Here is a 13,207-nt window from a genome sequence, read left to right on the forward strand (position 1 = left end):
GTGTGCCCGGGAGGAGATCGGGTCACCGCGTGGCAGGCAGCGCCCGGGATGGCCGAGGGGGGCCCTGGCCCCAGGCCTCACTCGGGAGGAGCCCAGAGAGGGGCATCGGCTCGCCAGGGTCCAACAGCACAATCTGCCAACTTGGGGGCTAGGGGGTGTGGCAGGGAGAGTCCGCACTCTTCTCCGACCCTACTCTCGAGATGTCTACCCTCGACGCGCCCAGAATACTGAACACCATGCTCATAAATTACATTCCTAAGAAAACTTACAAGGTTTGTTTTCGGAGTGCCCTCCAACCAATGTTCCCTCTCGCCCCCACATTTGAAGATGCCCACATATGCTTGCCTGGGCTTCCCCAGTGGCTCAGAATCCTGCAACGCGGGAGACGTGGGTTCGATCCCTGAGTTGGGAAGATCCCCTGGAGAAAGGCATGGCCACCCACTCGAGTATTCTTGTCTGGAGAATTCCATGGACAGAGGAATGGAAGGCTGGCAGGCTACAGCCCATGGGGTCGCAAAGGGTCAGACACGACTGAGCAACTAAGCACGCAGCACACCTTTGCTTGCAATTCCTGTAGACCCAAGCAGTGAATGGCCATTCTCTAACGTCCCCCCACCCCCACCCATTCCACGTGAATACACTTTAAGATATATATTCCGTTTGCTGAATACAACATTCAACCTATATCAGTTAATAAGCTCTTACTAACACTATTATTCGAACAACCACCGCCATTATAGATGGAGACACTGAAGCACATAAGGGCTGCTGTGCTAAATGCCAGTTCAGCTAGCAAGCAGCCGGGCCAGTTGGAACCCAGGTCTCAGGGAGACTAGGACCAGGGTGCAGCACCATGGATATACTGCGGGTTTAATTCATGGTGTTTCTTACTCTGGCCCATCTGGATTTGGGCCCTTGGCATTGGGTTGCAGAAAGGGATGGAGACATTATCTCTTCTCTCCTAGGATGCACAAAAGAAACAGGCAAGCCAGAAGAAAGGGAAAAAAGTGAAAGTGTTAGTTGTGTCCAACTCTTTGGGACCCTATGGACTGTAGCCCATCAGCCTCCTCTGTCCATGGGATCCTCCAGGCAAGGATACTGGAGTGGGTTGCCATTCCCTCCTCCAGGGCATCTTCCTGACCCAGGGATCGAACCTGGGTCTCCTGCACTGCAGGCAGACTCTTTACCTTCTGAGACACCAAGAAAGTCCTGAGAAGGGGAGGTTTATTACTGCATCTGTCGAATTACTGCATCCCAGTGCCATGCACACACACAAGGTGCACAGTAAAACTCACAGGGGAGAAAAAAAAGTGGAGGGAATCAGGTGACTGGTTTTATTCCAGCAAGAGACGGACAGTACATGCAAATGTGTGAATCAACAGGGCTGCATTAAGCATAAAAGAGTTCAGAGCTGATGAAGGGCAAAGTACAGAGGAAAAGGTGTGGGACATCGGGCCAGATGGGACGGTTAGGGAGCCGAGGGGCTTGGACTTTGCATCACAGGAGGAGCCAAAGAAGGGCTTCAGCCAGAACAAGATACCACCAGATGCACATTCGGGCTTCCCTGGTGGCTCAGATGGTAAAGAAGAATCTGCGTGCCAATGCAGGAGACCCGGGTTCGATCCCTGGGTCAGGAAGATTCCCTGGAGAAGGGAATGGCTACCCACTCCAGTGTTCTTGCCTAGAGAATCCCATGCACAGCGGAGCCTGGAGGACTACAGTCTGTGGGGTTGAGTGACTTTCACTTTCAGATCCACATTCAGGGTCAGTATTCTGGTTCTCTGGTAGCTGGATAAAGAAGACAAGAGGGAACAGGGAGAAAGAGGCTGACGTCTGAAGCCATCAGGGGAGGTGGGGTTATCAGGCTTATCAACATGGATAACTCCCAAGTCTCCACCTTGGGCAGGTGCACAAGACTCACAAGAAGAACTAAGAAAAGAAGCTAGGTAGGTACTCAGACTTGGACCATCTGGATCTGCGGTGTGAGTCCAGGATGTCAGAGCTTCTGCACGTGATTGACTGTGTCTCCCATTGCTAAGTTGCACTTCAAACCAACCCCCGACCCCACCGCCGACCTGCTCCTTAAAACTACTCTTGTTAAAGTGCCTTGTTTCTTATGGATATTTTGGAAAATTTCCCTCATGTATATATGTAATCCATACACATTTTAGGCAATTAACTGTAGCAATGACTTTTTAAAAGTTACTGAGTTTTAGCCTACTGCTTCTTGAGTCAATGTAACTTTTACAGGCTATTTAGAAATTAACAACAAAAGAGCACAACTTATGAGATTCAGGCATAGCTGTTCTTAGGGGCAAATTCAGAACTTTAATTTCTTGTGAAAGGAAGTGACTAACTTAAACTCCTGGTGGCTCAGTGGTAAAGAATTCGTCTGCCATGCAGGAGACATGGGTTCGATCCCTGCATTGGGAAGATCCCCTGGAGAAGGAAATGGCAACGCACTCCAGTATTCTTGCCTGGGAAATCCCATGGGGTCACAAAAGAGTCAGACACAAATTATCAACTAAACTAAAAACTTAACCTAAATAAGATGAGCACTTAAACCAGTAAATGGTTATTTTAATAATATTTTGCAAGTTATTTATTACCAGAGCTGGCTTTATAATCTTTTTGTGGGTTTTGTTACATTTCCATGTTCTGTCTTTATTAATATATATTTATTCTTTCCACATATTTTTTCCCTTAGTTACACTATAGTCTTCATGCTAAGATAGCACTGCCCAATAAACAGTCTGCATTGACAGAGAAGATCTGTATCTGTACTGTGGAATTTGGTAGTCACTAGAGGCTGCAGTCCATGGGGTCGCTAAGAGTCGGGGAAACGACTGAGCGACTTCCCTTTCACTTTTCACTTTCATGCATTGGAGAAGGAAATAGCAACCCACTGCAGTGTTCTTGCCTGGAGAATCCCAGGGACGGGGGAGCCTGGTGGGCTGCACAGTCTATGGGGTCGCACAGAGTCGGACACAACTGAAGTGACTTAGCAGCAGCAGCAGCAGCAGCAGCAGCAGCAGGGGCTTCCCTGGTGGCTGAGATGGTAAAGAATCGGCCTGCAATGCAGGAGCCACAGGTTTGATTCCCAGGTCAGGAAGATCCCCTGGAGAAGGGAATGGCAGTCCACTCCAGTATTCTTGCCTAGAGAATTCCATGGACAGAGGAGCCTGGCCAGCTACAGTCCATGAAGTCACAAAGAGTCAGACACAACTAAGCAAGTAACACTACTACTACTAGTCATGTGTAGCCACCAAGTGCTGGAAACCAACTGACATGACTGAGAAGCAATTAATTTTGCTGTAGCTAATGGCTACCCTATTGCATATTGCAGCTCTAAAAGATCCAGTTTTGAAATTGTCAGTTCTGTTTGTTTTCTAATCAGTGAGTCCCCACTAATTGATTATTTCCTTCTTCCTGTGTAGATTTGCTTCATTATTCGTTGTCTCATTTCTCTGTTTAATCATTTAAGTCTGTGTTCACATCTCCGCTGTCTTCTAAAACATCTATCCTTGCAGTGTTGAGTTCTGAATTTGACCAAAGTTAAGAATTCTGTATTGTTTTTAATTATCACATGGTAGGAGTTTGTCTTGAATTGTTGTTTGGTTAAGCTTTTAAAAATTAATTTCCAGTTATGTTTACTTACAGCCAGAGATTAGGCAGTTCAATGTCTGCTTTTTGGAAAGAATTGGGTTTTTTTTCCCCTTGAGATTTAACAGATGATTAGTTTTTCTAAATATTCCAAGAGCACTTTAAAATGTGTATTGTTTGCAGAATACAAAGTCCAGCCCATATCTGTTACCATGATCTTATTAACCATATTATTCAAACTCCTTGTTCCTTAATTGAGATTTATCTACATGATCAAGGCTCTGTTTGTATCTCCCCTGAGGTTTCTTAATTCTCCTCTTATTTCCTGCAATTTGTTCTCTGAAGTTGGTTCTATGCATACCTGACCCTCATTTAAAGATTGTCCCTCCACTTAATGCAAAACCTCTCTCCTTCTTTCCTTGATACCTGCTGCCTTGAATTCCATGCATATTTTTCTCGTTGATATTTGCCCACATGTTTACATTTTCTGTGTCGTTTTTGGGATTAGGTATAACCATTTTCTTTCCTTTTTTTTTTTAATCAAAGTAGAATTAATTTACAATGTTGTGTTAATTGTTGCTGTTGTTCAGTCGTAAGTCATGTCTGACTCTTTTCAACCCCATGGACTACAGCATGCCAGTCTTCCCTGTCCTTCACTATCTCCCCGAGTTTGCTCAAACTCATGTCCATTGAGGCAGTGATGCCATCCAGCCATCTCACCCACTGTCGCCCCTTCTCCTCTTGCCTTTAATCTTTCCCAGCATTGGGATCTTGTATAACCATTTTCTAGTGGGGAGAAGTGAGAGAGAGAACCATAGCATCCATGGGAACAACAGAGTGGGAATGAGAAATGTCAGAGTCTGAAATCTGTCACTGTGGAAGGCCTGAATTGCAAGGAGGGTTTCCCTGGGGACAATCTCAACCATAAAAAGGTCCATTCATATGACTGATGGCTTCCCAGTAACAAGAACACGGTGGTCTTGAATAATGTACAGGTCACCAGAAGCCAGTTTCCCGGGAGTTGCTACACCCACGCGCTGGCAGAGGCTAAGCAGAGAGACAGGGAACAGAGAAAATATCCTCAACTCCTAAAGGACAAGAGTAAACAGGAGAACGTACTGCCTTTCTGTGGAGACATCGTGAAATGGAATCATTCGTCAGAATGAAAAAACACCTATTTTAAATTCCATCGTGACCAAAGAGACACAACACTCGACTCATTTCCTTATTGAGTTGGTTCTTGAAGCCAGCCTGGCTGCTTTATTTTTCCATCTAAAAGCTCCATGTGGCGTGTCCATTCCGGGAGCCCAGCAGGTATTCCTGGGACACCCCCATGTGTACACTTCAGACACGGCTCTTCTATTAGAAAAAGATGGAGTTCTCCGATGCGGATGGGGGGGCACCCATTTCCTGCCCATGTTTATTTTGACTTATGAAAAGAATGTGTTTGTCCCTTTGCCACTGGACCCTCAGACTTTACTGGCTCTTTGGACCCACTTTGCAGCCCTCCATCTACCTGAGTAAGCACCTTGTACACCTGGAACTTCCTGACTCTGCTTCTGTTTATGCTGCCAAGCCCCGGCACACACTTGGGAGAAATGCACGAAGGAAATTAAAGCTGTGTAAATGCTTGTCCGACTCAGTGGACAGGAGTTTGAGCAAACTCCGGGAGATGGTGATGGACAGGGAAGCCTGGCATGCTGCAGTCCGTGGGGTCACAAAGAGTTGGACACGACTAAGGAGCTGAACAACAACAGCAAAATGCTTGTCCATCCAACTGGATGCAAGGTACTTCTAAGAACATTCGAAGAAAGATGAGTAGCATTTCTGCTCTCAGACAAAGTCCCCTTTTGGGGAGAAAGCTCATTGATAAGAAGTCTCTTTTACATGCATACAGGAGGACCATGGAGGAATTTTCTTTCCCCACCAGGATCAAGAGCAGCCACACCCTCGCTCTCCAGCCAGTATTTACTCACAGGTAAATGGCAACCCACTCCAGTGTTCTTGCCTGGAGAATCCCAGGGACGGGGGAGCCTGGTGGGCTGCCGTCTATGGGGTCGCACAGAGTCGGACACGACTGAAGTGACTTAGCAGCAGCAGATTGTTTTCCACACCATGGAGATGTCCTAGAAAACCCTTTGACCTTTACAGACAGGCTCTCTGACTAGGATTCTTAGTTTCTTAATTAAAAAGTTGACTAGGCAGCAACACCCATAGTGTTGCCAATCCTATCACCATCTTCCTTCTAGGTCCCTGGACCAACAGCTCTGAGCTCCTACAGAGTGGCAGGCAGCATCAGAGCTCTGAACACAAGACTGTGAATAGAGCACACACAGTTCCACTGCCTCCTGGGGAGACAGACAGAAATCAGTGCACCAGCACAAGAACTTTAGCTACAAATCAAGCACATTTTGTAACAAATTGTGCTGATACTCTAAGCAAATTCACAGCAGGGCTGGAACACGCCTAACCTGTTAATTTCCTCAGATTATTCTGCAAAAGCTAAAGTGTTTTCTTTCTTGCACTGAACAGCCAGAGAGCCAAATGCCGCTTTCTGGCTGAGCTTTCTGCCTTCCCTTAGTCCTCCCAGTTCTCCCTTCTCCATCTTTGTCGTGTGATCAAGCTGATAGACAGATGGACCGTCCACCAAGCACCCTGGTCCCTCAACCTCCAGGCCTGGGATGGGGAAGGTGTGATGTGCTCAGAGTGTCTCAATCTGGTCTCTCAAGGCCCTCCCATCAGACCTGGGATCTACAGCTTCACATCACCCTGCATGTGGAGCACAACGAATCATGGAGTCAGGCAGACCTGGGTTTGGAGTGGAAGCAGCCACTTCCACGTGACTCCATTTTCTGTGCTTTGGTTCCACCATGCAGACACAGGGACAGTCACAGTACCTGGGGCTCTCTTGAGCATCAGACAAGATAATATAGCATAGCACCTGGACCCTTGGGGGGTTTTCAAAGGTGTCATCAGCACTAGCCACAATTCAGCAACAATTTCAGGTATCTGATCACTCAGTCTGCTTTGTACAATAGCTATAACAATCTCCGACATGGGATGGGGGAGGGGCATTGGATAGATTAAGTAACCAAATGTTTTAATGTTTATTCATTTATGTGACTGGGTCTTAGTTGTGTCACAAGGGATCTTTAGTTTTGGCACTGAAACTCTGAGTTATGGTGTGTGGGCTCAAACCCGGGCCCCCTGCACTGAGAGCCCAGAGTCTTAGTCACTGGACAACCAGGGAGGTCCCATAAGTGATCAAATTTAAAGCTCGAAGAACATTTGTCTCCTCCCCCTTGAGGTGTTCTTGGGAAAACTGTGTTCATCATCACCTTTGCATGTTGCTCCTCAAATCTGCCAGGTATCGGGGGCGGGACAGATTGGGACTTAGTATCACTGTTGATCTTGACTGATGGTTGACGCTGCAAATCCAGCTTGTCACTGTGCTCCATCCAGTTTAACAAATGCAAAGGCATACATACCTGCTCTTCAGGCAGCCCCAGGCCAGGCACGGGAGGCAGCAAGGAATGGGCTGTCCCTGCCCTTCAGGAGCCCCACAGCCAAACTCAGAAAGGTCCCAGCTGAACACCTCTACATGTCCATCCAGATCCAAACCCACAATCTCTGCACATTCCCATCAACCCCACACTGACCTCTTCCTCCAAAGGAAATAGCCTAAAAGAATTGTCCAGGGCTCTAAATAAAATACGGAGAAGGCAATGGCAACCCACTCCAGTACTCTTGCCTGGAAAATCCCATGGGTGGAGGAGCCTGGTGGGCTGCAGTCCATGGCGTCGCTAAGAGTCAGACACGACTGAGCGATTTCACTTTCACTTTTCACTTTCATGCATTGGAGAAGGAAATGGCAACCCACTCCAGTGTTCTTGCCTGGAGAATCCCAGGGACGGGGGATACTGGTGGGCTGCAGTCTCTGGGGTCGCACGGAGTCAGACATGACTGAAGCGACTTAGCAGCAGCAGCAGCAGCAGCAGCAGCAGCTAAATAAAATATTACTCAGCCACCAAAAAAAAGAAAAGAAATTGTACCATTTGCAGAGACATGGATGGACCTAGAGACTGTCATACAGAATGAAGTAAGTCATTAGGAGAAAAACAAATACTGTATATTAACACATATATGTGGAATGTAGAAAAATGGTGCAGAGAACCTATTTGCGAAGCAGAAATAGAGACACGGACATAGAGAACAAACATTTGAGCGTCAAGTGGGGAAGGGGAGAGTGGAATGAATTGGAAAATTGGGACTGACATATATACATTATTGATACTATGTTGTTATTATGTTGTTGTTATTCAATCCCTAACTCACGTCTGACTTTTTGTGACCCCCATGGACTGCAGCATGCCAGTCTCCTCTGTTCGCTATCTGCCAGAGTTTGCTCAAATTCAGGTTCACTGAGTTGGTGATGCTATTTAACCATCTCTTCCTCTGCTGCCCCTTTCTCCTTTTGCCTTCACTCTTTCCCAGCATCAGGGTCTTTTCCAATGAGTCAGCTCTTCATATCAGGTAGCCAAGTATTGGAGGTGCAGATACTAGGTAAAAAATAGATCACTAATGAGAACCTATTGTATAGCACAGGGATCTCTACTCAAGGCTCTGGGTGACCTATATGGGAAGGAAACCCAAAAAAAAGAGGGGATATATGGAAATGTGTAGCTGATTCACCGCTGTACAGCAGAAACTAACACAACATTGTAAAGCAATTATACTCCAATAAAAACTAAAAAAAAAAAAAAAGAAACACCCCCTATGCTCTTTCTAAAGCCCAGCTCCATCATAAAATAACTGCAATTCCCAGTGATATCTTGATGGCCTCTGAAACCACTTGGAAGTTTCTAGAAGGGCTCACCCACAGTAGCAGAACACTAGGGCTTGAAAGGGAAAACATGGGATGCCCAATTTTTCTCTCAGAAATCAAGATTTAATAGCCTCCTGAGGAAACCATAATTGGAGGGCAATGGGATGCATTCCTCCCCAAGGCCTGTGATTATGGAACGCCGGGAAAGGTTGAGAATTTGAGCCACGAGCAACTTCGGGCTCAAACGAAGACAAATCTGACCCAGCATAAGAGGTATAGCTTAGTCCCTTCACGTACAAACATAGACACCAAAAGAAAGCTGGATGGGGGGGCTTGGAGCTTGGAAAGAAAGAAATTCTCACGCAGAGGATCAAAGCTGAACTAAAGCACAGGTCTACCAGTTACGGGTCCTCACCCTCTGCTAAGGAAAAGAGCGTGGCAAGGAGTTGGGTCTTGAACGTGGAAAGGGATTTTATGATGAAGACCTGCCTCCACCCTCTTCCTGCCCTTACACCCCCTAGAAAACCACCACCGTGTTTGGCTTGTAAACGTTTGCTTCTTGGGACTGATCTAAGGAAAAGACAACACACCCCACCTCTGAGACATTGCTGATCCTGGGCCACGTGAAGCTAGTGTAGCTGCCAGGAAGAACTGTGCACTGGACGTTCTTGGGTTTACTCCTCACCCCTGCTCCCACCTCACCTTGACTTTCCCACTTTGAAATCTGAAGATCAAAAGTGCACCTTTGTGCTCAAATAGACACCCCCCCAACACACCCTGAATTTCCTTCCTATCTGTTTCCTTGGCAATCCTCATCCCCAGTTGCCCATTATTCACAGGGTTCCACAGGATACAAAGATAAAACGTAATGCATTTTTCCTTTTGTGAGGGGGGAAACCTTGGAAAATTAAACAGCAGATATCCAAATAGAAACCTTGTATTCAAATTAGGGGGTCACACAAACACACACACACACACACACACGTATGCATATTCACAAACATTATAACCTTGACCAGGTTTGGAAGACAAGTCTCACATGTATGAAAAACCAAAGGTCAGAGCCATGGAAATGGTGGGGGGTGGGGGGCAAGATATATGCTGGCCAGAGGTAGCCACTGGTGCCAGAGGCAGCCACCCCTCCAAGAGCAAGGCAGAGGAGGCAGCTGCCAAGCTGAGGGAGGGTGGTCTAACAGAGGGATGGGAGGCAAATGGTCCTTACATCCCACTTGGGATTCTATCAAACAACCCACTCCACTGTTCTTGCCTGGAGAATCCCAGGGACGGGGGAGCCTGGTGGGCTGCCATCTATGGGATCCCACAGAGTCGGACACGACTGAAGCGATTTAGCAGTAGCAGCAGCATGCCAGTGGTTAGAAACTAGGCCATCGAGTAAGATCCAAGGTAGGTTCTGTGGCTCCCAGGCTCCAAGCTCCTGGGTAAGTGTCTCAGCCTCTCCAAGCTTTGGTTTCCCCTTTAGAACTGATAAAATGGAAGATCCCTAGGCACTCACTTTATAGAGTTGCTATGAGGTCCATTCTGTGCCTCAGTCATGGCACAGAAAAACCAAGCAATAAAAACCTGTTCCAGGGAATTACCTGGTTGGTCCAATGGTTGGAACTCTGCATTTTCACCACCAAGGGTCCAAGTTCAATCCCTGGTCAGGCAACTAACATCCTACAAGCTGCTCAGCACAGACAAAAAAAGAAAATATATTCCTTCAAAATCCCCAGGCAACCTCAAGGCCTTTGCGTGTGCTGTTCTGAGCACCTAGAATTCACTTTGCTCCCCAGGGCTCCCATGACAGCTTCCCCTTCCTCTTCCTGATCTACAGCTCAAACCTCAGCCTCAGACCTCTTTATTCTAAAGAATAAAGAGGTTCCGTTTCCCCAAACTCTTTATTCTAAATGAGACCCTCTCAGCTCACCCCATCTTGTCACCCCAACATAATTCCTTCCAGGACTTACTGCCACCTGAAATTATAATGCTGTGTCCATCTCTCTGTGGCTGTGTTTACTACCACCAGGCCCAGGGGATTGTGGGCTGTAGGAGAGCAGGCACCTTGCATTTCTGAATTCACTGCCAGACCCCAGAGCCCTGCACAGATGAAGAACTGCACAAACAGTAGCTGCTGCCTCTAATGATGTCCTCATGTGGGCTGTGTTCTGCCAGCCCACAGGAAACATGGGGGCCAGTCACAGACCTGGAGGTGACAAAACTGAGGTCTCCCCGGCCATGGGCTGGGCCATGGGGCAATGCCACATTGTGACTCGTTGTTACTACTATCTGAGAAGTGAAGGATAGCCCTTTCTGTGCCAGAGCGACACAAGCATTCCTAAAAATCACCACACTTATGGGAAAAATGAGGTTAGGACCACAGCGGGCAAGGACATCATCAGTGGCACATAATAAAACAGGAATCTAACGTTTTTAAAAAAGAGTAACAGTTTTACACATGTTAAGAAATACACAACCAGGCTTCCCTGGTGGTCTAGTGATTAAGAATCCATCTACCAATGCACGGAACATGAGTTTGATCCCTGGTCCGGGAAGATCCCACATGCCGGGGAACAGCCAAGTCCATGCACCACAATTACTGAGCCCTCTCTGTAGAGCCCACGAACTACAACTGCTGAAGCCTGTGCGTGCCCTAGAGCCCATGATCTTCACACAGCATTGAAGACCCAGCAGAGCCAAAAATAAATCAATAAATCTTTCTTAAAAAAGCAAAGAAATACACAACCACAGCAAGCTATAAGACACTTAACTTTGAAAGGGCCTGAAGTTTACTTGTGCAGAAGTGGGTGTTGGAGGTTTGTAGCCTGTGTTGTTGTTCAGTCGCTAAGTTGTGTCCAGCTCTTTGTGATCCCATGGCCTGCAGCACACCAGGCTTCCCTGTCCTTCTCCATCTCCCAGAGTTTGCTCAAACTCATGTCTACTAAGTCAGTGATGCCATCCAACCATCTCATCCTCTGTTGTCCCTTTGTCCTCCTGCCTTCAATCTTTCCCATTATCAGGGTCTTTTCCAGTGAGTCAGCTCTTCCCATCAGGCGGCCGATGAGTGATGGTGAAAAGACGGAGGGTTGTCTGAAATTGGATTTCAAGTCAGAACCTCAGATGTGGACAGTAGTGGCTCATGACTCAAGAAGGGCAGCAAGGGAGCTGGTGGATGTCTGAGGTGCGTGCTCGCGTTTTGTGTCAGCTGGATGCAGTTTTCAGAGTCCAGCTCCTCGAGTGTTTCTCAGAGACAAGATGGCACAGAAGCAAACTCAAAACCTGCAATGTGGACTTCCCTGGTGGCCCAGTGGTTGAGTCTGCCTGCCAATGCAGGAGTCACAGGTTCGATCCTTGATCCAGGAAGATCCCACATGCCTCAGAGCAGCTAAGCCTGTGTACCACAACTACTGAGCCTGTGCTCTAGCGTCTGGGAGCCACAGCTACTGAGCGCACATGCCGCAACTACTGAAACCCGCGTGCCCTAGAGCCTGTGCTCCACAACAAGAAAAACCACTGCAATGAGAAGCCCGTGCACCGCAACTAGAGAGATCACACACACCAGTGAAGACCCACACAACCAAAATAAACAAATAAACAAAAATAAAATTTAAAAAAAATCTGCAGTGTGCTCAATTCAGTCCCTTAAATTGTGTTGCTGCTGCTGCTGCTAAGTCGCTTCAGTCGTGTCCGACTCTGTGCAACCCCATAGACGGCAGCCCACGAGGCTCCCCCGTCCCTGGGATTCTCCAGGCAAGAACATTGGAGTGGGTTGCCATTTCCTTCTCCAATGCATGAAAGTGAAAAGTGAAAGTGAAGTCGCTCAGTCGTGTCCGACTCTTTGCGACCCCATGGACTGCAGCCTACCAGGCTCCTCCGTCCATGGGATTTTCCAGGCAAGAGTACCGGAGTGGGGTGCCATCACCTTTTCCAATTGCCTTCATAGTTAAGGCTTAATTCTCCAAGCACACCTTGCGGAGAGCAATGAATTTGCAACACACCTCACCCGAGATACGTGCAGAGGCCAGGCATGCATTCGGCATCTCCGGCTTCCACTCTTAAATGCATGCAGATATTGACTCTGCAGAAGTCGTGTATTTGACGCCATGAAAGAGCCATGTGGATTTGAAGATAAAAATGAATAACTCCAGGTTAAGATACGAAAGTCCTAACCCTCTGCTTTGAATACAGCTTCCCTTGCACTCCTCCAGTCCAAGAGCAAGGGCTCGGGATGCTGTGAGCAGTCCCAAACAAAACCCTACACCTCTCACGAGTACCTGGACAAAACTGCAATCCAAAAAGATACACGCACCCCAGTGTTCACTGCAGCACTATTTACAATAGCCAGGTCACGAAAACAACCTAAATATCCATCAACAGAGAAATGGATAAAGAAGGTGTAGTACATCTATACAGTGGAATATTACTCAGCCATGAAAAGGATGCCATTTGCACCAACATGGATGGACCTAGAGATGATCATACCAAGTGAAGTAAGTCAGAAAGAGAAAGAGAAATACCATGTGATATCATGTATATGTGGAATCTAAAATATGGCACAAATAAACCTATCTACAAAGCAGAAACAGACTCAGAGACACAGAGAACAGACTTGTGGTTGCCATGGGGGAGGGAGATGGGGGGAGGCATGGACTGGAAGGTTGGGATGAGCGGACAAAAACTGATATGGACAAGGCCCTACTGTACAGCACAGGGAACTATATTCAGTATCCTGTGATAAACCATCATGGAAAAGAACACCTTTTTAAAAAAGGAATATCCGTG

At 47.1% G+C, this 13,207-nt stretch overlaps 1 protein-coding gene across 4 annotated transcripts in view; it reads right to left on the reverse strand.

Annotated features, from left to right (window-relative positions):
- The window catches only part of INSR (insulin receptor), a 146,561-nt gene that overhangs the window by 69,340 nt on the left and 64,014 nt on the right, over positions 1-13,207 (reverse strand). The gene's annotated exons all lie outside the window — the stretch shown is intronic.

This window comes from Bos mutus, chromosome 7 (assembly GCF_027580195.1).
Source record: "Bos mutus isolate GX-2022 chromosome 7, NWIPB_WYAK_1.1, whole genome shotgun sequence".
Lineage (NCBI taxonomy): Eukaryota > Metazoa > Chordata > Mammalia > Artiodactyla > Bovidae > Bos > Bos mutus.